The following is a 27,577-nucleotide window of genomic DNA, read 5'->3' as shown; positions in this document are numbered from 1 at the left end:
CTCTATACCGGACGAATGCAAAGGTCCTGTAATCACGGTTGCACAGGTAAAAACCACACTCTCTAAATCCAAGAACACAGCATCCATGGGACCAGACAACATCCCAGGCTGCATTCTACATGAACTACAGAACGAACTGGCACCCCACCTAAGTACCATGTTCAATCATAGCCTCACCTCAGGCTTTGTGCCTGCTGAACGGCGCACAGTGACAGTTATCCCACTCCACAAGGGGGGAGCCACTCCGGACCCCGGGAACTACCACCGCATTAGCCTGACAAGCCTGGTCTGCAAGGCCATGGAATGTATCATCATGGAACTTATAAACAAAGACATTTGTAATCTCCAAACTCTGGACCCCACCCAGTTCGGGTTTGTAAAAGGCAGATCATGTCTCTTAAACCTGATAGACTTCTTTGAAGCAGTCACCAAAGCCGTAGACAAGGGTAAGGTGGTTCACACAGCCTATCTAGATCTTGCCAAGGCTTTCGACACCATCCCCCACTCTGGAATTATAGATAAACTCACTAAACTAGGTATAAATCCCTATGTCACAAGATGGGTTGCCAACTGGCTCACTGGCAGAACCCACACTGTGAAAGTAGCAGACTCCAAATCTGACTTCAGACCAGTCGGTCCTGGGTCCTCTCCTGTTTGGTATCTACTTCTCTGAAGTACAGGCTAACACAGAAGGTCTTTGGCTAACAAAGTTCGCAGATGACTGCAAACTAGGAGCCATAACCGAAACCCCTAATGATGTGGACATCATTCCCAATACACCGGCTGCTTTCCAGATAGTCTGAGTGATCACCTATCTACCTACCTAGTGTGGCAATGGACCAATACCCCCAAAAGTTCTATATATAAACACATTCAGAGTAAAAGAATCTATAGAACTCTTCAAATCCTTTCTGCAAAAATGCAACTGGTCCCCACTTAAACATCTCCTCTAGACTCAGCAGTAAAATTCTTCAAGCAGACATTTCTCGACATATTAAATACTCTTGCACCCCTAAGGAAGACACACATCAAATCAAAACAACTTACATGGCTATCAAATAAGACAAAATAACTCCTTAAACAGAGACACTATGCCTGGTCCCAGTACCAAACAAACAAATCCCAAACATCCCAGCTCACCTATCTTAAATTAAGAAACCTAATCAAAAAGCAAATCAAAAATGAGAATAAACTTACTTCACTACCTTGCAATGAAAACACCAAAACAACCCTCAGAAATTTTGGAGTATCATAAAACAACTCCTTAAACCTGGGCAAAGTACTACTCCACCCCCCCCCCCCCCACCAAAAGTTCCTCAGATTGTATAGCCTCACAATTTAATACCCACTTCATAAACTCTGTACTAGCTCTAGTAAAAAATGATAACAATACACCAGTAACAATTCCTTCAGGTTCTCTAATAAACCTTAACTCATTTACTTTCAAAACAGTACTAACCAGGACCGTTAACCAACTTCTAAACAAACTAAAACCCACATCCCTTGCTGCTGACCAGCTCCCCAATGAAGTCCTCAAAATTGCAGCTATTATTGCATATACCAACTCCATTCTTATTAATTTTTCCACCTCTGAACAATATGCCCCCAAACTCTGGAAAATCTCATATTTCACCCCCTTGCACAAAGGAAGCCCCACAACAGACCTCTCTAACTGCAGACAGATTGCTATACTTCCTCCACTAACCAAAATCCTTGAAAAATGCATACATAAATAACTCCAGGACTAGTTAATGAGCAACATTCCTCTGTAACTCACAACATGGCTTTTGACTTAAGCACAGCCCCATAACGACATTAATTAACTTTACCAATACCATTAACCAGCTTAGAAATGATGGTCAATTCGTCTCATCAATTTTCCTCAACACGTCAAAAGCTTTTGTCATGATATCATACCAAAAACTACTAACCAAACTTGCATCTCTAAATCTATCCCACCCAGTCTTAACCTGGTTTCATAGCTACTTAACTGATCGCCAGCAAGTGGTCTAGTAGCTAAATTCACTCTTTCCCCTATACCTGTCTCTGTAGGTGTTTCCAAAGGGTCAAACCAAGGACCACAACTCTTTCTACATTTGCAAATAAACTATGCACTGCTACTAGCAATGGTGCCATCATTCAATATGCAAATAATTCCTCCCTCATATGTTCAGCCCCAGCCCTCTCTCAACCCCTTGAAACAACACAAATGTCCTTTCTAGACATCAAAAAATATCTCTCAGACTGCCAACTAATATTCAACCCAAACAAAACAAAACTAATAAAAAATAAAAGCATAACTCAAGGAAATTGTCCCCCATTTACTAACTACTCTTCAAACAAGACCAGAATAAAACCAAGTGAACACACAAAACTTCTTGGTGTCACAATTGCCAACACACTAAAATTTGATGTACATTTGGCTTTAACCATTAAAAAGGTGCACATCAAACTTGGATCTCTACAGAGCCAAAACATTTCTCATCAATACCACCAGACACACCATAGTCAGAACATAGTCATAACACATCTTCTCTCTACCCTTCTGTATGCCTCACCCATCTTTACTAACCTTAGAAAATCAGATTTAACCAAAGTGGAGGCTTTCTATAACAACATAGCCAGACTTACCCTTAATCATCTCAATAGAACTCACCACTGCTCTGTCTTATGGTATTGAACTGGATTGAACTATCCCTTCTACTCTATAGAAAGCAACTAACTATTGCCCAGTCTATTTTATTTCAACCCAAAAACTGGCTAGCATTCCAGAACCAAGTACAATCATAAAGCAGCAACAGAACTCTAAGATCTTCCAAAAAATTGTTACTTCTTCTTTCAGCTTTTCCCGGTTAGAGGTCACCATAGCAGATCACCTGTCTGCTCATGACTGGCAGTGGAGCTTTACAGTGTTGAGTCACCAGCCTGGCTCCCAACCTTCCACAGAAGGCACAGACATGCATGCACCTATGGACAATTTAAAGTGTCCAATCCACCTATGGCATGTCTTTGGGAGGAAACCGTAGCACCCAGAGAAAACCCATGTGACCACAGGGAGGACATGCAGACTCCACACAGAAGGCACCACAGCCAAGGATCAAACCAGAGAACCTCTTGCTGTGAGGCAGCAATGCTAACCGCTGCACCACCATGGCCACCCTTCAAACAATTACTACTAAAAGTCTCAAAAGTAAATAATTCTTCAGGAGAATGTCTATATTCACACAAAATATCCAAAATGTGGAACACAATCCCTCAACAAATTCTAAATGCTACTAACACACACAAATTCAAACTACTTCTCTGTGACCACTTCAGGAAAAACTTGGTCTCTTCCTGTATTTCCCCTGGATAACTCTACATACTTACATACCCCCTTCCTACCCTCCTAGTACTGCCCTAACCTCCTGTCAATCTAATATCTCCAAAACCTACCAGGCTTTCTTGACTGTCAAGTTACTTCATCTAAATTCTTCCTAATTATGTTCCCTACCTGACCTCAAGATCAGAACTCCTGTGATGTCTTAGCTTTCCATGGACGGTTAGTATCCAGCAGCCCAAACAAAACTAAAGCCTCCCAAGACTCCACCTAAAATACTGCTATTGATATGGCTCTATGAATAGTGTAGCTATGCAAGAAAAATTAGTCTCGATATATTAAATCTCCATACTGAAAGACATTACTACCGTATTTACAACGTTAACCGATCTTGTACCACATGTTATTGAACACATTATCATGGACCATTTCTCGATCTCTTACATACTCCCTATTGTATGCTTGTACAGCCTTCTCAGAACTATATATACTTTTTGTAGTGCCTATACCTATGTATTCCTCACACCTACTACTATTATTGTATTTGATACTTTTGCATTTCTGTAAATATTGACAGTTTCTGCATCATTGTCTCTTGTATTTTCTGGCATCTTGCAACGTTTTGTATTTTTTGCATACTTTTGTATCGTTGGTATTTTTGTGTACTTTTTATATTTTTGTATTCTTGTATTTTCCAGCATATTGTATGTGGAGCTTTTCTCCACTGAAAATGGGCTCCTAGCCCAGTCGGACACTTCTAGTAAAAAAAAAAATAAATAAATAAATAAGTAAATGTAAAATAAAATAAATAAAAATAACTCTATAACCTACAGGAAAAGTACCCTTTTTTGGGATGATTCAGGAGCACTGTCAGGTTAACTGGCTTGATCAAAATCATAACATTAGGCAAGTGTAGGTGAAAGGAATCAAACATTGTACTTTTCACAACAGGAAACACTTGATTAACAGCTCAGAGCCTTAGCACCAGCTAACAAGTCTAATTCACTGAAAAAGTTAACCAAATCATACAACACATTTTACATCAACATGCATTTTCTGAAAGAATACAAACAACAAAATGCTAATGACTAGGATTATACTGAATGAGTGTAATCCTTAGTAATTTGCCATAGAAAATGGCTGGTCAAATGGGACAATACGGTTGAGCTTCTCCACATTCAGATCACTATAGGCAAAATCCCATACCATTTCTTTGAAAGCTATAGGTCCCCCCTCTATGTCCAGGAAAGACATATATAGTATTTAAGCTTACTGTAAATGTTCAGCATCCAATCCAATACCATATTCATGAGTGACTTTAATTTTCTTGCTATTAATTGGGAATCATATATAATGCCAAATGGGCAGGCAGAGATTACTGGATTTTGTAAACATAAACTCACTGGATCAGATTGTTAATATGGTGACCAGAGGCACAAACATACTCAATCTGTCCTCAATATTATGGGAGAGAGCTGCACACCCCCTAGTATAATGTCCTCTCTGGTTAGGTCAGACCATAAAACGGTCTCCTTTGAAGTAAAAATAACACCCAGCACCTCAGCTAACACTGGAATATTCAAGAACTACAATAAGGCTAACTTCCTACTATTAAGTAACAACTTGGAAAAATTTCAAGCTTCTATAAACCCTTTAAACATTGCTGCCTATGCAGAGCTGTTTACAGAAACCCTATGGAAGCATGTTATTAGCTTCATACAGGCAGATGTGCCCACCAGTAATAAGTACAGAGCTAATTCAAAAACAAGCCACCCTGGTGGAATCACAACATCAATAGGCTGTATAACAGAAGGGAGAAAATCATGGAGAAAATTAGGAAGTGTAGCATACAACAGGATGAAAGCACTCTCATCAAACTAAGCAAACAACTCAGAGGTCAAATAGTGTACCAAAGCCAAATCTGAAGTAGATTTGGCCTCCTAGGCCAAGGACAACCAAAAGACATTCTTTCACTATGTCTGCCATCTCAAAGGCATAATACAGTTGTGTGCAGAGTTCATTATTAATGGAGCCACCTATACTGAGCCAGATGATGTAGCAAACCAATTGGAAGACACATTCAGCTCTACATTTAAGCCTCTCCCCTGCCTGTCTTCATAAAATGCCATCAGATATAATTTCCCTTACTATCACTAGTAAATATGCCTTCAGTGTTCTCTTAATGTCCAAGAAAACTGCATCTATGGGCACCAACAACATCCCAGACTACCTTCTAAATAGCATGAAGCATGCCCTATCGTACCCTCTGGAATCAATATTTAACCAAAGTCTTCAAACAGGCTTCATTCCTTGCTAATAGGTAACAGCAATCATCATCCCATTGGATAAAGTTGGTCCATCTAAATACCCTGGAAAATACAGACCATAAGTCTCACTAGTCTGATATGCCAACCCACAGAAAGAATTATCATGGAAATTATCAGTAATGAAATAGGAAGCTTCCAGATACTAGTGCTATCCAGTTTGATTTCATTAAGTCAGGTCATGTCTACTCAGGCTGGTGGTCTTCTTTCAGAAGGTCAGCAAAGCAATGAATGAGGGCAAAACATTTCACACTGTCTGCCTTGACCTGTCCAAAGCATTTGATACAATACCTCAACTGGGCATTGCTGTCAAACTCAAGAGGTTAGGTATAAACCCTTATGTCACCTGGTGGAGAGCCAGTTGGCTCACAAGACCCAGGAAGTTAGAACTGGGGAGTCCACCTCTACAAAGAGGCCAGTCACAAGTGGTGTCCCTCAGAAACTGGTCCTGGGACCACTACCTTTTGGTATTTACTTATCTAAAGTCAAGGCCAATGTCAAGGGCCTCTGGCTGACCAAATTCACAGGTGAGTGTAAATTAAGAGCAGTCATAGAATCTTCCAACTGACAGTAATGTTCTCCAGGAAGGGCTGACACAAACAAATAACTTGTGTCAGAGCCATGGACTAAAACTTAATGTCAAGAAATGCATAGTAGTATCCTTTGGGAAGTCATCCACCCCTGGTAACTGACATATTGTCAACACAGCCAGTAATCAGGGACTTGGGGACACACATAGACTGTAATCTAGCCTTTGACCATCACTACCTACAGTAGTGAGGAAATCCTTCTTTGTTGTACAACATATAAACAAAGGTATGGCATCTAGGTCCAAAAAGGTCATTGTTCCACTTTTTTCAGCATTCATCTTACCTGTCATTGAGTACAGTGCCCCATTTGGTATGTACCTAACCAGGCATATCCAAGAACTGGAAAATCCACAGAGTTTCCTCACTAAGAGAATACAGGCCGTTAGTAGCCTGTCATAAGCAGACCTCCTGAAAGCCCATTCTCTGTATTCAGTCTCCTACAGGTTGTTGAAGAGAGATCTATAACTGACATACAAGGCATTGTCAGACCCCACCCTGATGGACATACTGCATATTCACAAAACAAACAGCACCAGAATTACCAGTTCTACAGACTTAAACCATGCCTGTGATATAAATAGGACCTGCTGAAAATACAAGTATGTATCTCAGAGACTACCCCTTTTCTGGAACAGGCTCTTCATGCATCTGAAACAGAGCTCGTCTCTAACCCAGTTCGAGTGTATTTCAGATGGGGAACAGGAAATTCATCCCTGGCTTGTCATCTAAGTCCTAAGTCTCTAATGGGCACAGGCAGCCTGTAAATGCTTCATCTCCCAGACCTCTACTTGTAAATACTTAATCTCCCAAGCCCCTGCTTACACTTATCAAGAGTACCAGAACTTGTCAAAGATTTTGATGCATGGCCATGCTTAAAAGGGTCCTAGCAGTCATTAGTCTAGTACACACCTATAAGCAGCTCTAGACCAGTTCCCTTAATTCAGTTAAAAAGGAATAAGAAGTCATGTTCTTACCATAACGTTCCATGTTAGTTGTCTTCTTCTCGCCTTCTTTCTTGCTGGATGGGTTGGCTCTGACTCGGCCTATACTATAGCTCGAGAGCTATTTTTACTGGCTTGAGGCAGCCCTATAACCCACAATACCATGCGCTAACTCCCCAGATCTCGTTTGGAAGCTAAGACATAGTATAAATATAATATCATAATATCATAATCCTCATTTGCAAGTACGGGCTCCCTGCTAGTAACATTAAGGATACTGGGAAACTGTAACATGTTATATCTCCGGAAATGGAAGGACTCAGAGACCTGAAGTCTATCCAGGCTAGGGGGCAGGAGGGAGGGACGCAAGAAAGAAGGTGAGAAGAAGACAACTAACATGGAACGTTATGGTAAGAACATGACTTCTTAATGTTAAGTTGTCATTCTCGCCTTCATTCTTGCTGGATGGGACAGCGTCCCTAGCATCTTAGTCCTGGGTGGCTCAATGGAACAGACTCCTGGGTATGGTGGAACCAAAGTCAGCTCTATTTCTGGAGGCTATATCAAGTTTATAATGAGCAATAAATGTATGTTTGGAAGCCCATGTAGCTGCTGCACATATGGCATCTAGTGGTAACCTTGCTTGAAATGCCATTGATGTTGATAGTACCCTGGTTGAATGAGCCTTAGGCCTAGACGGAAGTTGCCTGTGTCTCAACTCATAGACAAAGGTAATAATAGATGTCAACCATCTGGAAAAAGTAACCTTCGATACCGGAAGCCCTTTCTTTCCTGCAGCATAAGAGAGAAAGAGCTGGTCTGACTTTCTGAGTTGTTTTATCCTGTCTAGATAATACCGTAATTGGCGATGAACATCTAATGAATGTAATTTCTGTTCAGCCCTGTTGGCATGGTCTGGGAAGAAGACAGGCAAGTCAATGGAGTAGTTTAGATTTGCTTCCGAGGACACTTTCGGTAGGAAGGAAGGGTTTGTTCTGAGAGTTACCCTGTCTTTGTGAAAGACCAAATAAGGGGGATGGACAGACAAAACTTGAAGTTCCGATACCCTTCTGGCAGATGTTATGGCTACTAAAAACAGAGTTTTCCAAGAAAGAAGCTTGAGGGAGCAAGAAGCTGCAGGTTCAAAAGGAGGCAGAATCAATGAGGTTAGAACTAAATTCAAATCCCATTGTGGAGGTGGATCTTTAACTGGAGGTCTAAGCAAAAAGATGCCCTTGAGGAAGGCTTTACAGAGTTTGTGGGACATAATATTTGCTTCTGAGAGCCCAACATGAAAATTAGCAATGGCCACTAATTGTACCCTGATAGTGGCCGACAATGACCCTGAATGAAAAAGCTCTGCCAGAAAATCTAGAACCTTATGAATGGGTGCATGGAAAGGATCTAGGGACTTAGTTTGTGCCCAATGCGAAAAACGCTTCCATTTACTCGCATACATCTTCCTAGTATTGGACTTATGGGAAGCCAGAATGATATCACGAACAGGAGGAAAAATAAGGGGAAGCCTGGCTAAGGCTGGAGGTGGAGCAACCAAGCTGTGAGGTTGAGGGAATGAAGAGACTGATGCAACTTGCCTGTGAGATGGGTCAACAGATCCGGAAGGGGTTCCAGATGCCAAGGCTGTTCCAGTAGGTAACTGTGCAAGAATGGAAACCATACTTGTTGAGGCCAAAACGGGGCAATGAGGATCATTTTGGATCTCAATGCGGTTGCTTTCTGAATTAATTGCGGGATCAATGGCAAGGGAAGAAAGGCATATAGAAGACCCTGGGGCCAATTGTGAACAAGAGCATCTCTGGGGGGGTGGCCTGGTAGAGGAAAGAGTGTGAAGAAGTCGAGGCACTTGCTGTTTTGAGGAGTTGTGAAAAGATCACAGCAAGGCTGGCCCCACTTCTGAAATATTCTGTCTGCTACCACTTGATTTGGAGACCACTCGTGAGGCATGAGGATAGTTCTGCTCAATCTGTCCACTATGACGTTGGACTTCCCGGGGATGTGCGTTGCTATCAGAAACCGTTGAGAGGAAATCACCCATTGCCAAAGTCTGAGTGCTTCTCAACATAGGGGGTAGGACTTTGTTCCACCCTGCTTGTTTATGTACCACACTACAGACATATTGTCCCTTGAATTGCTATAGTCCTTGTGGGAAGAGAGCTCTGAAGGGCTTGCAAAGTCAAAAGCACCGCCCTCATCTCCAGGACATTTATGTGCAGGTGGTGTTCTGATTGTTGCCATGTGCCCTGGACCGTCCTGCCCTGATAATGCCCCCCCCCCAATCAGGGAGGCATCCGTTGTCACCGTGGCAACTGGGGGGGCAAAGGGTCTGCCCTGAAAAAGCTGAGGGGAAACCATCCACCAGGAGAGATGATTCTTGCAAGATGGGGTTATCAAAATATTGTGAGTCATTGGTAGCTGTTGAAAGGACCATTGAGAAAACAGCATCCACTGAAGGAGCCTCATGTGGAAGAGGGCTAATGGGAGTAGAAGAATCGCCGCTGCCATGAGGCCTAACGCTTTCAATACTAGCTTGACTTGAACTCTGTTGGGCTGAAACAGGGACTGAACATTCCGCCTTATGTCTCACACTCTCTGAGGTGGTAATGTTGCAGACATTTCTGTGGTGTCTAATACGGTGCCTATAAAGTTTATACATTGACAAGACGACAAGGAGGACTTTGAAAAATTTATAGAAATACCTAAACTGTTGCAAAGTTGAATAGTGTAATCCCTGGCCATTATAAGATGCTGCTTGGTGGTAGTGGAAATGAGCCAGTCGTCTAGATATGGAAACACCTGGAATCCTTTTTGTCTCAGGTGAGCCATGACCACTGCCAAGCATTTGGTGAACACCCGGGGGGCTGTGGTGAGACCAAAGGGCAGGGTTCTGAATTGATAATGACGGGCACCCAGCCGGAAGTGGAGAAACCTCCTGGAGCGCCTGTGTATCTTTATATGATAGTATGCATCCTGGAAGCCTAGGGAGCACATCCAGTTGTCTCTGCCCAAAAAGTGTAGAATGGACTGCAGTGTTACCATCCGAAATTTTGTCTTTTGTACAGAGTTGTTCAATCTGCTGAGGTCCAAAATGGGTCTCCAGTCTCCAGTCTTTTTTGGTACCAAAAAGAATCTGGAGTAGATTCCAGATCCTAGCTGACCTGCTGGGACTGCCTGCATGACTCTTTTTGTTAACAGATTTTTTATTTCTAGCTGACCCTGACCCCTTTGTGCGGGTGGTATGTCTGGTAGGGGTCTTGGCGGTTGTACCGGAGGGGAAGTGAAGGGAATTTTGTAACCCTCAGATATGATCATCTGTACCCATGTGTCTTGGGAGAGGGATTGCCAGGCTTCCGGGTACAGAGATAATCTTCCCCCGACTGCCACCGAAGGCGGACAGTCGGGCAGTTTCTCAGGGATGCTGAAAGGGCTGTTCAGGGAAAGATTCCCTGGAACCCTGGTTCTGTGGACCCCCTCTGCCCCTGGGGTGGTGTCTGTTATTATTCCCCCCTCTGCCTCTAGGGGGAAATTCACCACATGCGGCAGGCATGACTCCCTGTGGTTTGCTGAACCACATCTTTCCACCCCTCTGTCCCTTAGGATAAGGTCTAGAAGGTGTGGAAAATGGACTCCCACGGCAGAGAGAGTCTTACCATCTTGCTCACATCTGGTGAGGGTATTCTTCACCTGAGGTCCAAACAATTCTGAACCATCAAAGGGGGTGTTGGTGAAGGATGCCTTGAAGGGATCGGCAAAGTTATAGAGTCGCATCCAAGTGTGACGTCTCAACGCAACACCTGTGCCAGCGGCCCTACTCGCTCCATCAGCTGCGTAAGAGATAAGCCGCATGGAGGAGTTAACAATGGAGTTCAGGGTGGCCAGCTGGGAGTTTATCTTGTCCTGATACCCTGCAGCAGAAGGATCCTGTACCGTTTCACCCAGCTCTTTGAGCAGGTCTCTCTGAAGGCGGGTGAAATGACATAAATAGTTCAGCGATCGCATAGTAAAGGTCGCTGAAGCAAATGTCTGCTTGCCGTACCTGTCCATGGTCCTGGACTCTTTGTTAGGAGGATGAACAGGTACAGAAGGATCAGCCAATTCCTTCTTAGTGGCTGCTGCTACCACCATAGCATCAACTGAAATGCCTTTGGTGAGAAAGGACTTGTCTTCTGGTGCAGAAATAAATTTAGAAGGCCTCCTAGGGGTAGGTTCCATTGAATCAGGAGCTGCCCATGCCTTTCTAGCCACTACCTCCATTAGTGGGTTGAAAGGGGGAGACACCCAGGAGGTGGAAGGGTGAGATCCAAAAGTGTCAAGGTAAACCGACTCGTCCTCGGAAGATTTGAGAGTGGACCAATTTCCCCTCTGTTTTAGGATCTCTACAATGTCTGAAAAAGAGAAATCCTCAGAGGGGGATCTAGGGGAGCCCTCCGACTCATCCAAGTCGGTGTCTGACGTGACAGACTCGGGGGAGTCTATGTGCTTCCTCTTGCACTTTCTTTTCCTAGGGGGTTCCCCTGAAACTTCAGGGGAGCGCTCAGAAGAGGAGGAGACACCCAAGGTGGGTACCCTATGCTTCGGATCTCTGCTGTCAGATATAGGAGGATGGCCAGAGACCGTAACAGGCACTGTAGATGGAGGAGCTGCAGAACTTAACCTTGGAGTGGACACTGGGTCCAGCACGCTCCTCATCACCTCGAAGGCTCCCCTATCAGATACCAAAGGTAGTCCTGGCTCCGAAGAGACCGGAACCGCCCCCGGCACCAACAGACAAGGCTCCGAGAATGATGTCGGGGCCGAACTAACCAGAGCCAAAGCTCCGAGAGGGAGAGCGGGGTCGGACAAGGGTCCAATACCACTCGCCCCCTTGGAGCTGACAATGGAGTCCCGGTGCCCGGACCTCTCCACGGACAGAACCAATGAAGAGGTCAGAGCCAATGACACCGGAGCCGAAGGTGGGAGTATCGGTTCTGACGTGGGTAAGGTTATGGTTCCGACAAACTCCAGCTCCGAACTCGAGAGGTGAGTTGGAGGAGGAATTGATAGCGGTACCGAAGGAGCCACAGTCTGGTGAGATGGGCTCTGGAGCATTTGGGCTAGTGCCTGAGATTTTATGAGCCTACTGACCACCCTCTCGATGTCGTGGTCGGAGATCCTGGATGACCTAGATGAGTGAGTCCTATGACTCTGCTCCGATAGGAGAGGGGATCTCAGAGCTGATTGGACGAAATCTATCGAGGGGGATCTAGAGTGCTTGTGCGCTGGGGTCGGCTCCGATGCTGGTTTTGGAGCGGATACTACTTTACCCACCTCGGATCCAGATGGAACTGATGTCGGAGCCATCTCGATAATGCCAGCTCTCGACTCAGAAGCTGGAGCCGAGGGTTTGGTGGTTTTTGAAGACTTCCCCGAGCCAGACTTGGATGGGGAGTCATCGGGCTTTAACAAGCCCCTTAGGATGAGCTTATTACACCTCTCCTGCAGGACTCTTGAACTAAACCCGTGACAGATGGAACACGAGTCCTGCAGGTGTAAAGGCCCCAAGCAATAGACACAAGAAGTGTGACCGTCTGTCAGAGACATTTTCTGACAGCACGAGTCACACTTCTTGAATCCTGAGACCTTAGTGTCTTTGGACATAGTCCTAACCACAGTAAACACAGTCAGTCCACACACACAAACTCAACTTAAAATTAGGAAAGTTAAGGGAACTGACTAAAACCCACACACACAGACACTATTAGGGTTGGGGAAACTAGGCCCAAAGATAAAAATTAACTAGAGAAGGGAAAAAAGGGCTACAAAAAGAGTTGTATGAATAAGGCAATTAGTAGGGACCTAAACAAGGGTAACTAACTGGAGAAACTACCTGAAAATTTAGTTTAATAGAATAAATCTCTTACTGACCTGAGCCAGTAAAAAAAGACAACCTTGCAGCAAAGCGGCAAATGAGATCTGTGGAGTTAGCGCATGGTATTGTGGGTTATAGGGCTGCCTCAAGCTGGTAAAAATAGCTCTCGAGCTATAGTATAGGCCGAGTCGGAGCCGAGGATCGGCTCCGAACCCATCCAGCAAGAATGAAGGCGAGAATGACAACTTAACATAGAATAGTACAGAATAAGAACAGAATATGGTAGAATAGAATAGAATAGAATTTACCTAAAAACTTGAAAAATACTAAAACATATTAACTTACATGACATTTTTAAACTATCTGATTAATGGTACAAATGAAACCAATAGTGTTTATATGTAGTAAGAGTGTTGAGATGTGAAAAGTGAAATCATACAGAATAAATAAGTATGAGTAAGACTTCCCCTTTCATTAATACAGCCATAAATGTATCACATTGTTGCATTACATCCTGCACTACATATTTCCTTTCCTGAAGTACTATGGTGTTTACCCAGCTGCAGTGTGTGGGTATTCTTCTGCATACCTTCCTTATGCCCCCTGGAAACATAGTCTCTCCTTACCCTAGTGTCTATTTCTGAGAACTGCATATGATTTTTTACCAATGTAGTGTTGTTCAAGTTCATAATTCAGAGTTGTGACACCTCCTTTGAGTGGCTCTGTCATTTCATCTAACTTCCTTCCCACTTATCCATCCCGATGAAGGACATGTTAAGGCCGACAAGGTAGACCACACCTTCTGAAATGTAATTCAACAAAACAGTAGCCTTACTGATGTAAGTATAAACTGGCGGTGAACAGGCACAATCTTGTGACCTGTTGTATGTTTTTCTCTGTTGTACATTTTTTCATCTTTAAGTTCCCTGTCACTGTTTTCTGCCTAGGGCTTCTTTTTATAAATAAATTATAAAACACAACAGGATATGTGTCATTATGCAACATCATCATACCTAATTTTAGTTCAAATATAAGGCAAAGCCACATGTTTCAAACGTCTGGACAACTGACTATATTGTAATATACTGCCCTACAGAGTGTTTTTGCAACTACACAATGGTTAATTTGTAATAATAACAAAGTTCCTTTTTTCGCTGATTGATCTCTGCACAGTGATATTATTTTACATTACAATCACTGATTTTCCATAGCCAATCACATTGCTTAAAACTACAGTACAATTGAATAACAGTGATTCATTTTAATATGTACTCGCTCTTTTTCTCTTACTCTGTTTCACAGAGCAGTGCTAGCTTTTCTTTTAAGTTTTATCTTTTATTAAAAGCTTCAGTTAAAATTATAGCTGTATACCACAGTTCTTAAACTTTTTAACAGTTTTCTATAAGATGCACTGCTCTTTCAATAATGATTTTGTCAATATTTGTGCTGGTAGAACTAATGGCTGTAAGCAACCTTTAGGATAAAAAACAATGCCAGTGTTTTGTTATTTTAAAACAAATGGTAGCATTGCAGTAAATCAATTTGTCACAACAAAGCACATGAAATATGGTGGGCAGCAACCAATTCAATAAAACAAAGATTTAACAGAAACATCTAAAGGTTTTAATCTTCTTAGATTGGCCTTCTGATGTGTATAGGTTCCAGGAGAGACCTTTTGCAAGGGAGGATAATGTGAGGTTTTATCTTTCAAGTAATGAAGATTTGGTGAATCCTCCAAAGCAAAGGACATGTTAATAGCAAGAGGGAATGCAAAGCCATTAGCTATGACTGAAGAAGGTCTGAAGCATATTGACACGATCATTGAAAGCCTGCAAATTCAGGCCATCTGATGGAAAGCATTCTTACTGTGCATTTCTTTAAAAGAAGATAAAGAGCATTAGAATCAATAAATCGCTGAAAAGATGATTATTTCTACAAGCTGAAGGTCGGCATAGGTCATTATTACTAAAGCAAACAGAACCTGTTAATTTAATCCAAAAGGACTGGCAGTGAAACCAAACAAGAATTTAATCAGCTACAACAGCAGGCATGCATCTTTGAAATTGAAGGATCTTTGTCTTCAGGAAAAAAGGCATGGGAAAACAATAAGACGGTTCTTGTGTTGTTGCTACCATCCAAAAATATATAACTAATGATTAAAGGGAAATGAAATAATTTGCACAAAACAATGTATGGAGAGAAAAGTAGAATGTTGTTACCACTCACTTTCATTTGACAGATGTCCTCTAACTAAACTAAAATATTTCCCATTTAAAAAGTAAAAATTAATAACAAAATGAATCTGCAACAGTCATTACATTCTGAATGCACTGTAAGCATTAAATGTAAAATTATGCTGTTTATTATGCAGAAAAGGTTCTGCTGTGAAAGAAATGGGTCATATTCTCAATCTTTTCAGAACAAATCACAGATGGCCAAGTTGTATTTTACATTACCATATCCCGAAATAATCTCTATAAGATTTAGTACTAATAATCTCTATGGGACATGAACTGATATAGTGTGCGAAATGTGTGTTTCTGAGTTCAGCAAGCCAATCATCTGTTTATGCAATGATGGGCAAGAAAGAGATGTAACAGTTATGTAATTTGTTGACATTTTTATATAAGATTTTATTTAATAAGCAGTGATGAATCTTAACCATCCTCTGGTCAGTCAGCTATAGTTGTTTTGAGAGGAAGTCATTTTCAAAGAGTCTTATCAATATCTTTACATACTTAATATCTTTGAGCACGGTCCCTATGTCATCATAACCAAAACATTTTTTTCTGTTTTCAAGTGTACACTTCCTTGCTAATGTACACTTTTAGTTATTTTCTCATGCTGTCTGCTCTGAAATGGGTCAAATTTAGTAAACTCAGCCTCAGCCATATTACAATGGCATACTCTGTTTTTGACAAAGTTTCTATTCCTCCGGTGTTCATCTAATGGTTTCTCTTCCCTTTAACTGAGAGATCGAGGGCATATTTGCTCTTATTAGAACATGCCTTGCCAGAGTATGCAGAAGGCTTGACATGCTGGGTGGCTCTATCTTTCTATCCAAATGAATCTCTTTTTAAGCAGGTTGAAAAGTGTTCCGCATGACTAAAGATTAAAATGCACATCCTGTGCAAATTGATATGTCCTTGTACAGAGGATTTGTGCAACACTACTCCATTCATCCTAACATTATTACAGTACATAAGACAAGGAAGTGAAAGAGGTAGAAATAAAGAAAAATACATTAATAAAAAAAAAGTCAAGCAAAAGTGAAATTTAAAAAAGTAAATTATGCATTAAAACTGTATTGTGAAACAAAATAATCTACAATGCTGTCTTAAAGGTGGCCATTGTGGCACACTTCTGAGGCTGATTACTTAATGAATTCAATGACACTGAAGCTTGACAGGTGAAGGAAGGATAAGCACAATATCTGAGGTATCACACTCCTTGACACAGCAAGGAAGATGATGTGCTTGACATGGTATTAACAGCCCTTAACAGAGGGAAGAAGCACATCAGGCAGGGCAAGGTGCATTAATGATATTGCCTTATATACTGACCTTTAAGTCATTAGTAACCACTGGGGTGATGTAATCTCTAAGGTCAAAGCCCACACTCTGTCTTGCCACATAGTTCTGGGATAATTAAAGGAAATTCATGTTGGCATCCAAGAGCCAAATTTTTAGCAACCCAGCTACTAACACATTATTCAACGAGTGACCATTGAAGGATTCTCAGAATGAATGAGAATTTCAATGTGAGCAATGTTCCTAAATGAAAACATTCAGATTTCATGAGAGACAGTGCCTGTTCCTTCAGTGACACTGACTCGTCAAGGTCAATAATCAGGTAAAACTCCATTTTGTTGCTCTGTAAATAATTACTGGGGATAGGTTAGGAGCTGGAATAGATTTGGTAGTTGTATGCTCTGACAAATCTTGCACCATGATATGTTTCAGCCTTATTTGGCTGTCCATACTTTAACTAATGCTAACATTCAAGTAGTTGCCCAGAGGTTAAAAAGTTCTTATCATTGTCGTAATAATGATGACCTACAACCCTGGTCCTTATTACACTTCTCAGTGGAAGTATACATACTACAAATTGCAATGAAGCCAATATCAAACCTTGTAACCACATGCGATGTAGGTTGCATCTCATAAAAGTTTTAATTCCAGATAGCACACTTACTCGGTAACCCTAATAAGTAAAACGTCAGACAACTGAGGACTGTGACAGAAAGACCACAGTGGGGCCAAAGATGCTGAAGCACAGTTCATTCTGTTTCAGGACAGGCTAAGCGATCAAGAATGACCAAGAGTGAGTTACGTCATTTATACCTCACCACTGAGTAGCCTTTCAACACACTCATGTAGGCATCTCATTACAGTGACAGTGCCAAATACCAGATTAATCAGGATCACTGAATGAGCAGTTAAATCCAGCCATACATATACTATATTTTGTATAACCTTGCCAATAAAGGGAAGATTAGAGATGGTAAGGCATTTTATAGCTTTATGTAAATATACCAATGCTTCCTTAGGGTTGGATGTCACAGTCATTTATTTAAATGTCTGATGTACATATAGCTTGGAAAAAGTCACCACCAACACAACTGACCCTAAGTGAATAGCTTAGTAGGCTCGGAAACCAGTCCACAATGAGTCGGGTACAGAATCAATAGCATCTGTATAATCATAATCTGAAACCGATTTATTCAATATTATCTGCATAGCCACACTTAGGCATAGGCCAACTAGGTGGCCACCTAGCAGGCTGCTCTAGCAGGGCAAATGTCCACTAATCTGCATGGTGTAGGTACAACAGGCTGGGAGCACAAGGTGGTGTTGGGGGGGGGGGGGCTGTGGAGACCTTTTGCCTAGGGCACCAGTTGACCAAAGGCCAGTCCTGATTAGCAGCACAGTGACCATCATATATTATGTCAAGACACATGAACACAGTTGAGTAAAAGAAAAACACCTTTATCAAATGCAAAGCTTTCGGGATAACTCCCTTTTTCAATGGTTAATCATTGAAAAAGGGAGTTATCCCGAAAGCTTTGCATTTGATAAAGGTGTTTTGCTTTTACTCAACTGTGTTCGTGTGTCTTGATCTTCAGTAAACTTGTCAGCAGTGATTTACATCATATAATATGTGTCAGGAAAAGTCGCATGGTTTGTGAGTCAGGCTAGAATGCACAGTTGACATATCTGAAAAAGCATGGCTGTTTTTTATAAAGCTGCTTAAACCTCAGAGGTGAGAACATAGCTATTTTTTAAGAAATTCAAGACTGGCAAATAAAACAGTGAGCATCCTGTATTAGTTTGTCCTCTAACAAGATTTATTGCTGCCAGCTGTGCTGCATAATCCATTTAATTGCAGAGCTCATAAACATTCCGTAGCTGACTTTGTCTTTAAGTGCACATGAAGAAGGGCTAAGTGATAATGGATGTCAATATCTGTTTCAGTATAGGGTGCCATCAACTGTTCAGGTTTGCCTATGTTGCTGTCTAGGGGGATCTACTCCTCACATGCATTATCTAAATCACTTGTCTTAGAAAGGGTGAGGTAACAGCAAGCTGAGCAGAGCATGAGACATCCATATCCCTAGCAACAGTGCCTAGCTCATCCTATAGAATTCTCATGTGTTCCTAGGCAAAATGGCAAATACAATTTCTCCAGCATGTCCTTGATCTGTCCTGTAGCCTCTTCTTAGTAGGTTGCACTTGGTATACCTCCAACAGTGACTTCCAAGGGTATCTTGACTAGATGCCCAAACCATCTCAACAACTGTCAACCCTCAGTCATGAGAAGCAGTGCCTCTACACTGAGATTGCTCTAGATTCCTGAGCCTACAAGACCTGCAAAGGACCTCACTTCCTCATCTTCTATGCTGGATACTGTGAAAAACAAATAACCATAGGTAATAATTGGGACAAATAATGGCTATAGATTTGAGTCTGGCAAAATACCTTCTGCTGCATCCATCCATTGGACAACCATCTGCTCCTCTGTAGACTCACAAACACACACAGCCCAAAGTTCCTATACTCCTTCACTTGAAGTAGATACTCCCCTCTCACCAGCAGAGACCAAACTTCTGTTTTCTGAGAGACAACCGTGATGTCTGCTTTGGAAAAGATACTTTTCACTTCATCTGTTTCCAGTTCACACTAAACAACTTCAGTGCTTGCCTGAGATAATAGCACCAAAAAGAGACTTGGCTCATTTTTTGAGGTGTTATATAATCCTGTTTTGGACTACTAGGGCCATATATATTGACCTGCAGGTTATCAGTAACCAGTGCAGACTCCACAGCAACAAGTTGACATGATTTTGGTGAAATAAGCTCCATTGAACCCATGAAAAGAAGTTAATGTTGGTTGACAGACATTCACACAGTTCATAGTTAATTAACAAGCATGCAGTCCAGTGGGCCATTGAGGAGCCTAGATCAAATTCTCAGTTGTGCCCAAGCACTGTCTGATTAAATAATTTGATCAAGGTCACACTGCAGCTACAGTTCACAGTCTTAGCCCTCTGCACAACTGTCAGCCAATTTCATCTTGCGTACCATTTCCTGTTTTAGCACATAGCTAGATAGATAAATAGATAGATAGATAGATAGATAGATAGATAGATAGATAGATAGATACATAGATAGATAGATGCTATTTCCCAAATCTGTACTGGTGCAGTTTCCATCCTTTAGGCATTCATATTATTTAAAAGTGTTTACTGCTGCAGTTTCCAGTATTTTTTATCTTGCCTCATCATGTTCTAACAGTAAGAAAGTAACAGACATGATACATCTAAGTCTCCCTTTTCATTCAGTCCCTTAGTTGTAAAGATTCTCTTTTTCACTATTCTGAAATACAGCTGCCTTTTGGATATCATTAAAGATGCATCTTAGTACTGATATTATCATTTTAAAATTAGTTCATGCTATAACATGCATGCTTTCTTTTCCTTTTTTTACAAGCATGCTATATCTACAGGTGGCTAAGGTAATATTCCTTGAGCATCAAAGCTCAAAATACCAAGGAATAGAAAGCCAGTTGCTGTTTCTTTCAGAGTTTAATTTCTGCAAGTGTTTTTGGTTATCAATACTATGAAGGGAACACACCAATTTCTAAGTCAGTATATGATGAGAGTTCATGAAATTAGGCTTGTTTCACTCTTTGATGTTTAACTGAGTGCACTTCTCAGCACCCACAATGTGCCCAGAAATATTTCCTTCTGTAATTTATGCAGAGTTACATGTATTGTTAGCATATTTAAGTACTGCTGTAAATTACTTTTTTATTAGGCATGATGCTCCTACTGCAATTGGAACTAACTAGGTATCTTTCCTCCACATTGCTTATGTTTCATCTTGCAAATCCTAGTACTTTATGACTTTATTTCTCTCTGTGCATATGACACTGTAGTCACTGGGTATAGCAATTTCAAATATCAATGTTACATTTGTAATTTTTTTTTCAAAATATTTTATTAAGTTTTCCATGAAAAGTAAAAGACAACAAATGACAAACAGTATTCTCATTCTAAGACAAATTATTAACAAACAAGGTAAAAACTATTTACAATATATACATAGGACTGAAGCAAAACTGCAGATCACATTTAAAATACACAAGTTCTGTAGTATAAGTATCAATTCAGAAAGGGTTATGGTCCATTTGTAAAGTTTCAATAAGTCCAATGATTATTAACAAATGTCTTTGGATAGAGTCTAAGTTCTTTGGTCTTAGTTTCTTTGATTGCCAGGTCTTTCACTGAAGACAAGAAATCCTCAACAGTGGGTGGGCAGCTAGTTTTTCATCTTCTGGTGATGCATTTTATGGCAATAGCAAGTATTGACCATAGTAAATATGAATTATTCACACTGAAAAGAACTAATAATTTAGACAATAAGAAATGATCAGTGAATAATGCTTTAAGAAAATCTTCTATGCTGTTCCAATCACCCTTTCATTTAGGACAATCATAAAAAAAAATATGTGCCCAATCGGCTTTGGTATGTTTTGTACATCTCCAGCAGGATGTGCCAGAGCTATTATTGATTTTAACTATCTTATCTGGTGTCAGAAATGCCCTATGGAGATATTGCCAAGCAAAAACACTCCAGTAAAGAGACCATGAAGCATGCTTGATAGATAACATAATTTTTTGTTTTTCATCATGTGAGAAATTAAAAGAACAGCCTTTGAATATTAAGTTCCAGTAACTTTGATTCATGGACTGCTGTATCTGTTTTTCTTATATCTATTTTTGAACTGTTGGCATTGGAGGATTCCATGTTATATAAACTTACATGAGGATTTAGTAAACTCGGAATAGTTCCGTGTCTGTGTACACAGTTCCCCCTCGGCAGCTTGCCATACATATTAATCATGGTACATTGCCAAGAGAAACCCATGGAACATGGTTATTGAATCAGTGTGGGGAGTGTAGTGCAAACTATGTCCGCAGATGAGTAAAACACTCCCTGCCCTGACCAATTGTATTATATCAATGTAATTTAATTTTTTTAAACCATATTTGCATGGAGCGGTGGAGTGCAGCAGTGCTAAGAGGCACCGAGACACCTGCCAGACATCTAAAAATAGAAACCAGATGTATTTAGTTATTTAAAGGTCAAGTTTAAACGTAGCTGAGCAGGTTTGTGTGGCACGCTGCAGTGCTCAGCACTGCTTAAATGTAGATCAAAGGTATATGTAAAGGTATAGCAGAATTCCACATATCCATGTAGCTAAATAGGTATAATTGCAGCTTCATGTGCAGTAGATGCAGGGTTTAAATACATGGAAGGACAAGTAAGCATTTATTTTTGAAATACAAATTATGCAAATTATTTTTAAATCCTGGGCTGCTGCACTCATCTAAGCTCTGCTAAGACCTGCTAAGACATACTAAGTACTGCATAAACCCAATAACAGCTGAAAATGTTTATGCACTGCTCAGCTCTGCTTAACTGGTTTGTGCACTGCTAAGTATATGGGTCTTTGGGTTTTTGCACTGCTCAGCTGAGCTGCACTGGTTTGCATTCAGCTAAGCAACACACCACATTTTTAAATGCTGCTCAATGGCATTTAAGGGTAGAAAAACAGGCTATATTAAGATCACTAGGTGGGAGTGCAGCATCATTTGTTGAAGTTCTACCTGTGTATTGATTATGGCTGGTACAGGAGATGCACACTTCCGGATGCAGTGGTGGGGCATTCAGGAGTTCAGGGTCATGGTTGAACTCCTGGTGAAAAACTATGATGACCGGCTACTGTAGGGAGGGTTCCAGGGCTCAGAGTGCAAGGCAGAGGCCTGGGACTGGCTGGCTCTTGAACTCACCAGTATGACAGGTATCCCTCACACAGATGAGCAGGTCAGTCACCACCATGATGACCTGAAGCTTAGGAAGGGGGAACTCTTGGACAACTGGTCCAAGAAGCCCGGGCAGAGAATGCTCCACAAGTTTGTAAGTAGTTTTATCTTTGTTTTACCAATACCTAATCTGAATGTCTGATAAACTGGTTTCCATAATAGTGTGCTTCTCTCCCAAAAGGTACAGAGGAGAGGGCTTGCAACATTAAGGTGCATGCCGGGTGCTTGGCCAGGTTGCACTGTAAATGTGGTGAGTACACATGTATTTTGCTATCTGTAGTCAAATAAGCAAGAAAGAGTAAAGCATTAACTGCAACTAGGACTATACTGTAAAGATTGTATTGCAGTGAATGTGGACTTGCAGCTGTACTGCAATATGTGCATACTGCCAACTGTAGTGCCATAAGCAAGGTAGAGTTAAATCATTAACTGTAATAATGTCTATGCAATAAAGTTTGTAGTGCAATAACTGTTGAATTACAGCTGTATTTTAACATCTGCATAATCACAACTGTTGTACAATAAAATACTCAACATTATACCAGTAAGTGCAAAAGGTATCTTTTATAAAGTCTGTTGGGCAATGTGTGGAATTAGGGTTGTTTTACAAGAAATCAATTATGACAACTGTTCTGCAATAAAAACATGAAATAATATCAGTACCTGCATGAAGGTATATCTAATAAAGTCTGTTGTGTGGTAAGTGTAGATTTAGAGCTGTTTGGTAAGAAATGAATTATGACAACCGTTCTGCAACAACACATGAGCCAAGAGCAATAACAGCAAAGTAAATTTTGCACATCAGGATTGTCTTGTTTTCACAATTGCATGGCAACTATATGCATTCAGACTGTGAGGTAGGGTGCTGCAGTCAGGTATCATAGTGTAATAGTTGTAGGTTGCAAATAATAACCCATAATCAGGTATTGTTTTTTGACTTCACAGATATTTCAAATACTAGCAATATATTGCGTACACCTGAATTCCATGTAGTACTGTATAGGTTACCTACTATCTTTGTCATGCGTGAATTTCATGCATGTGTGTTGTACTGTCACTGCAGTCTATTTTAAAACTGTACTACTATTATCAGGGCATATGTTGGTGCCAGGTGAGCTATAGACAGTGGTGGCTGGTGACTTCAAATCAAAGGGGGGCTGCTGAATGAGTGGGGCCAACAAGAAGGGGCTGGCCAACTAGAAAGGAGTGGAGCTATGCTCAAAACCACAAAAACTGGGACTTTAATTAAATACACTGCCCTGGGTGGCAAACTGCCATTATGAGAGTACAATCAAGACAAAATGAAGTGGAGAAGAAAAAAATATTTCAGTACATTGGCTACATGACAGCTTACTTAATATCTAGATGGAAACAAAAGGTTGTGAGGCTTGACAAAATAAATTACTTTTTAAATACATTACTGGAATGCCAGTTGAAATCAAGTATAAAAAACAAGCAGCATTCAACTCAAACAACTTTTCCTTGCACTGCAGTTCTAATTATAATTTGTATTCAGCTATATAAAAGTACCAAATAACATGCTGAAAGTTTCAATCAATGTGATGCATAACAGGAACAAAGCACCAGATCAACAACGAAGATGCAAACAATTTATTTGGCTAAAAACAAAAACTCCAAACGCAGCAAATCAATGCAGTGTGTCCACACTTCAAGCGTTTCGTCACTCCTTCATCAGACAATGCATAAAACACACATTTACCCATGAGTCTAAATAATAGACTCATGGGTAAATGTGTGTTTTATGCATTGTCTGATGAAGGAGTGACGAAATGCTTGAAGTGTGGACACACTGCGTATTGGATTTGCTGCTGCGTTTGGAGTTTTTGTTTTTAGCCAAATAAATTGTTTGCATCTTCGTTGTTGATCTGGTGCTTTGTTCCTGTTATTAGTTCTGCCAGCACCTTCCTTTGAACTTGGTTTTGGTTTTATTATGGAGGATTCAACGAGGAGTGCAAACGAGTCTGAGGGCAGGAGAAATGAAATTGGAGAGATTCGTAAGCTCATCGGGCAGCTTACACAGTTAGTTGATCTTCTGACACCTGTCAGCCAATCGGTGGCGACGCTCTTAAGCTCCATTACAATGCCAGGCAACCAGGAAGCATTTGCGCGTATAGCTTCGAACGAAGATACGCTTTTACAGAATGAGAACTGTGCCAATGGGGCTAACAACGGAAACGAGCATGAGGAGTCTAATTTGGATTTATTGAATGACTTTCCACGGTTTTCTTTTGATGAAACGCAGGACAGGTGTCCTAGAGAACAGCGACTTTGTAATAGTAGACCTGAACATTCGGCCCATGTTTCTGGGTCTAAACAAGGTACTGAAAAACTTTTTGCTGATGTGGTCAATGTCAAGTTTGATTTTGCAAATAACAGAAAAGTGCCAACTGCTACAGGCACTTATAGTCAAAAGTTGAAAGACTTACATTATTATTTACATAAGCTTAAAATGTTGGAAATGGATAATGCTTACCTTAAACATTGTTTAAAACTTGAAATTGTGCCTAAAGGTTTAAGGGTAAGCAAATATCCAAATAATGTGTATGAGGGAACGGATTTTCATAAGAATTTGATTAAAGCTTTTGATAACTGTGGCTTTGCAGTCATGCAAGCTATAATTTTAAACAATGAATGTGAAATGGAAAAACTGTCTAATATTGTAGAAGATATCAATAGGGCTGTTATCAATGACCTTATGTTCACAGTTACTGAACAAAAAGATAGATATAAGAGGTTATTAAAGGACATTGAATCACAGTGTATTGAAGTGCAACATAGAAAAGTTAACAAAATAGATAGGGATATACACGAGTATAAAACTATGATACAATACCCTAAACCAAAATTTTGGGGTAGAAAGGTGAATTTTAATTCATACAATGTCCCAAATGGTCCTGCTGGGCAAATAAATTCCTCACAAGTAGATGAAGTTATTGATCTTGATGAGTTTCCCCCTTTACGTAGATCAGAAAGGTTAATGCAAAAGGAGCCTGTGAATTACAATTCAAAAAACTACAAAGGGAGGGGGGGGACACTCAGCCTGGAGGCAGGAACAGTGGAACCAATATTAGATATTGTAAATAATGGAAAGAAATGGACTTGTAATGATTTTAATATATTTAATTATTCCAATACTACACTCACAAGGGCCCATTTTGACCTTTTTTCTAAGGGTTTTGGTTTTATACCACAAAGAAGGACAAATATGTTTAAGCTTTTGGTTGACATGAAATTATTTATCTGAAAGAAAAATTTGGAATTATTCTTTAAGGACAAAGGTAATTTGGAAACAGGGGATGTACTTAGACGTAAGAGTACTTTCAACCCCCCACTACATCCTCAGTTAAAAAACTTTGAGTTGAATATTGAACAAGAATTAAGAAAATCCTTGAATAAACATTATGTTTGTCCTAATCTTACACAAGGTGAAGAAGAAATACTTCGGAATTTAGGGAAAGACAAATATATTAGAGTTATGAAACCTGAGAAAGGTGGGGGTGTTGTTTTTATGGACCGTATTGTATATGATGGGAAGATGTCTAGCATTCTCAATGACACAGACAAATATAGTAGGACTTCTTTAAATGAAATACACATAGCGTATCATAGAATAAGAAGCGTACTACAAGATTTACTACTAGAGGGATCTGTTGATTTGAAAACTTTTAATTTTTTGAATGTCCCTAAACCAAAAATACCTTCAATTTTTGGGATTCCGAAGGTACACAAGGACATTAATGACCCACCATTAAGAGTTGTGGTTTCTTCAGAAGGTTCCATAACGGCACCCCTGGCAAAGTATATTGATGTCAAAATTAAACAGCTGGTCAATGACAACCAAAATATTTTAAAAGATTCATGGGATTTTCTAAGAAAAACTAAGAATTTCCTACATAAAGAAACTTCTGGGTTTGGTACTCTTGACGTGATTGATTTATTCACAAGTATTCCCCATGAAGTGGGATTAACGTGGTTTGAGGAAATGTTGATACCTTTCAAGAATATTTCTCAAAATGATTTTAGAACTATTTTAGTCCTTATGGAAGTGGTACTGAAAAATAACTTTTTGTTTTTTGAAGGTGAATACTACAGGCAAATCAGGGGAGTGGCCATGGGAGCTCATTGTGCGCCTACTTATGCAAACATTATAATGGCATATTGGGAGAATAATTACATCCTAATCCCACGGTTTAAAGATATGTGGACCCTGTACTGTAGATTTTTGGACGACTTATGTTTTTTTTGGAAAGGTACTAAGGAGGACTTTGATTCTTTTGCAGAATATGTCAATGGGACAACTAATTTTCTTAAATTCACAAGGAACTTTGATACACGGCAAGTGGTTTATTTGGATGTTAATATTATTAAAACAGATGAGAAGTTTGTTTCGAAGGTACATAGAAAAGAGACATTTTCAAATACATACCTGCATTTTTCTAGTTCTCACCCTTTTCATCAGAAAAAGAGTGTTTTGAAAGGGCAATTGGTAAGAATTTGCAGGATGACTTCAGATGATGGGATGTTCACTACAGAATGTGACATTTTAAGAAATATGTTCATAAAAAGAGGTTACCCAAAGGAATTGTTTGACACTATATTGAATGATGTACTGGATGGGAGAAAAACCAGATTTGAACCTATTTTGGGTAAAGATGAAACATTAGTGTCATCGGATAGCTCCCGGGAAAAAGGCTTTGTAACTGGCCTTATTACTACTTATGATGGCCAATCGAATATAGTAAAGAAAACTTTTGAAAAGGAGTGGAGAAACTTTGCCAAAGTATCAGAACTTGGTCATATTTTTGAAAATGAGATAAAATTTATTTATAGGAAGGGCAATAATATTAAAGGTATTATTGAGAGTGGTGCTAGTGGAATGACCAACAAAAGTAAGAAAAAAGCGGGGGTCTTTAAATGTGGTGCCTGTAGGTATTGTGCACATTTGAAAGTTGGAAATAGCTGTTTCTTAGTAGCCAGGAAGAAAACACGTACATTAAATGCCTTTGTAAATTGCAACACAAAAGGGATTGTTTATGTTGCTTTATGTAAAAAGTGTGAGGCATTCTATGTTGGAAAAAGTGAAAGGATGATAAAACAAAGGATTTATGAACATTTATATGATATTAGAA

This window comes from Protopterus annectens, chromosome 3.part1 (assembly GCF_019279795.1).
Source record: "Protopterus annectens isolate FY-2018-M chromosome 3.part1, PAN1.0, whole genome shotgun sequence".
Classification (NCBI taxonomy): Eukaryota; Metazoa; Chordata; order Ceratodontiformes; family Protopteridae; genus Protopterus; species Protopterus annectens.
This window is presented reverse-complemented; position numbering follows the sequence as displayed.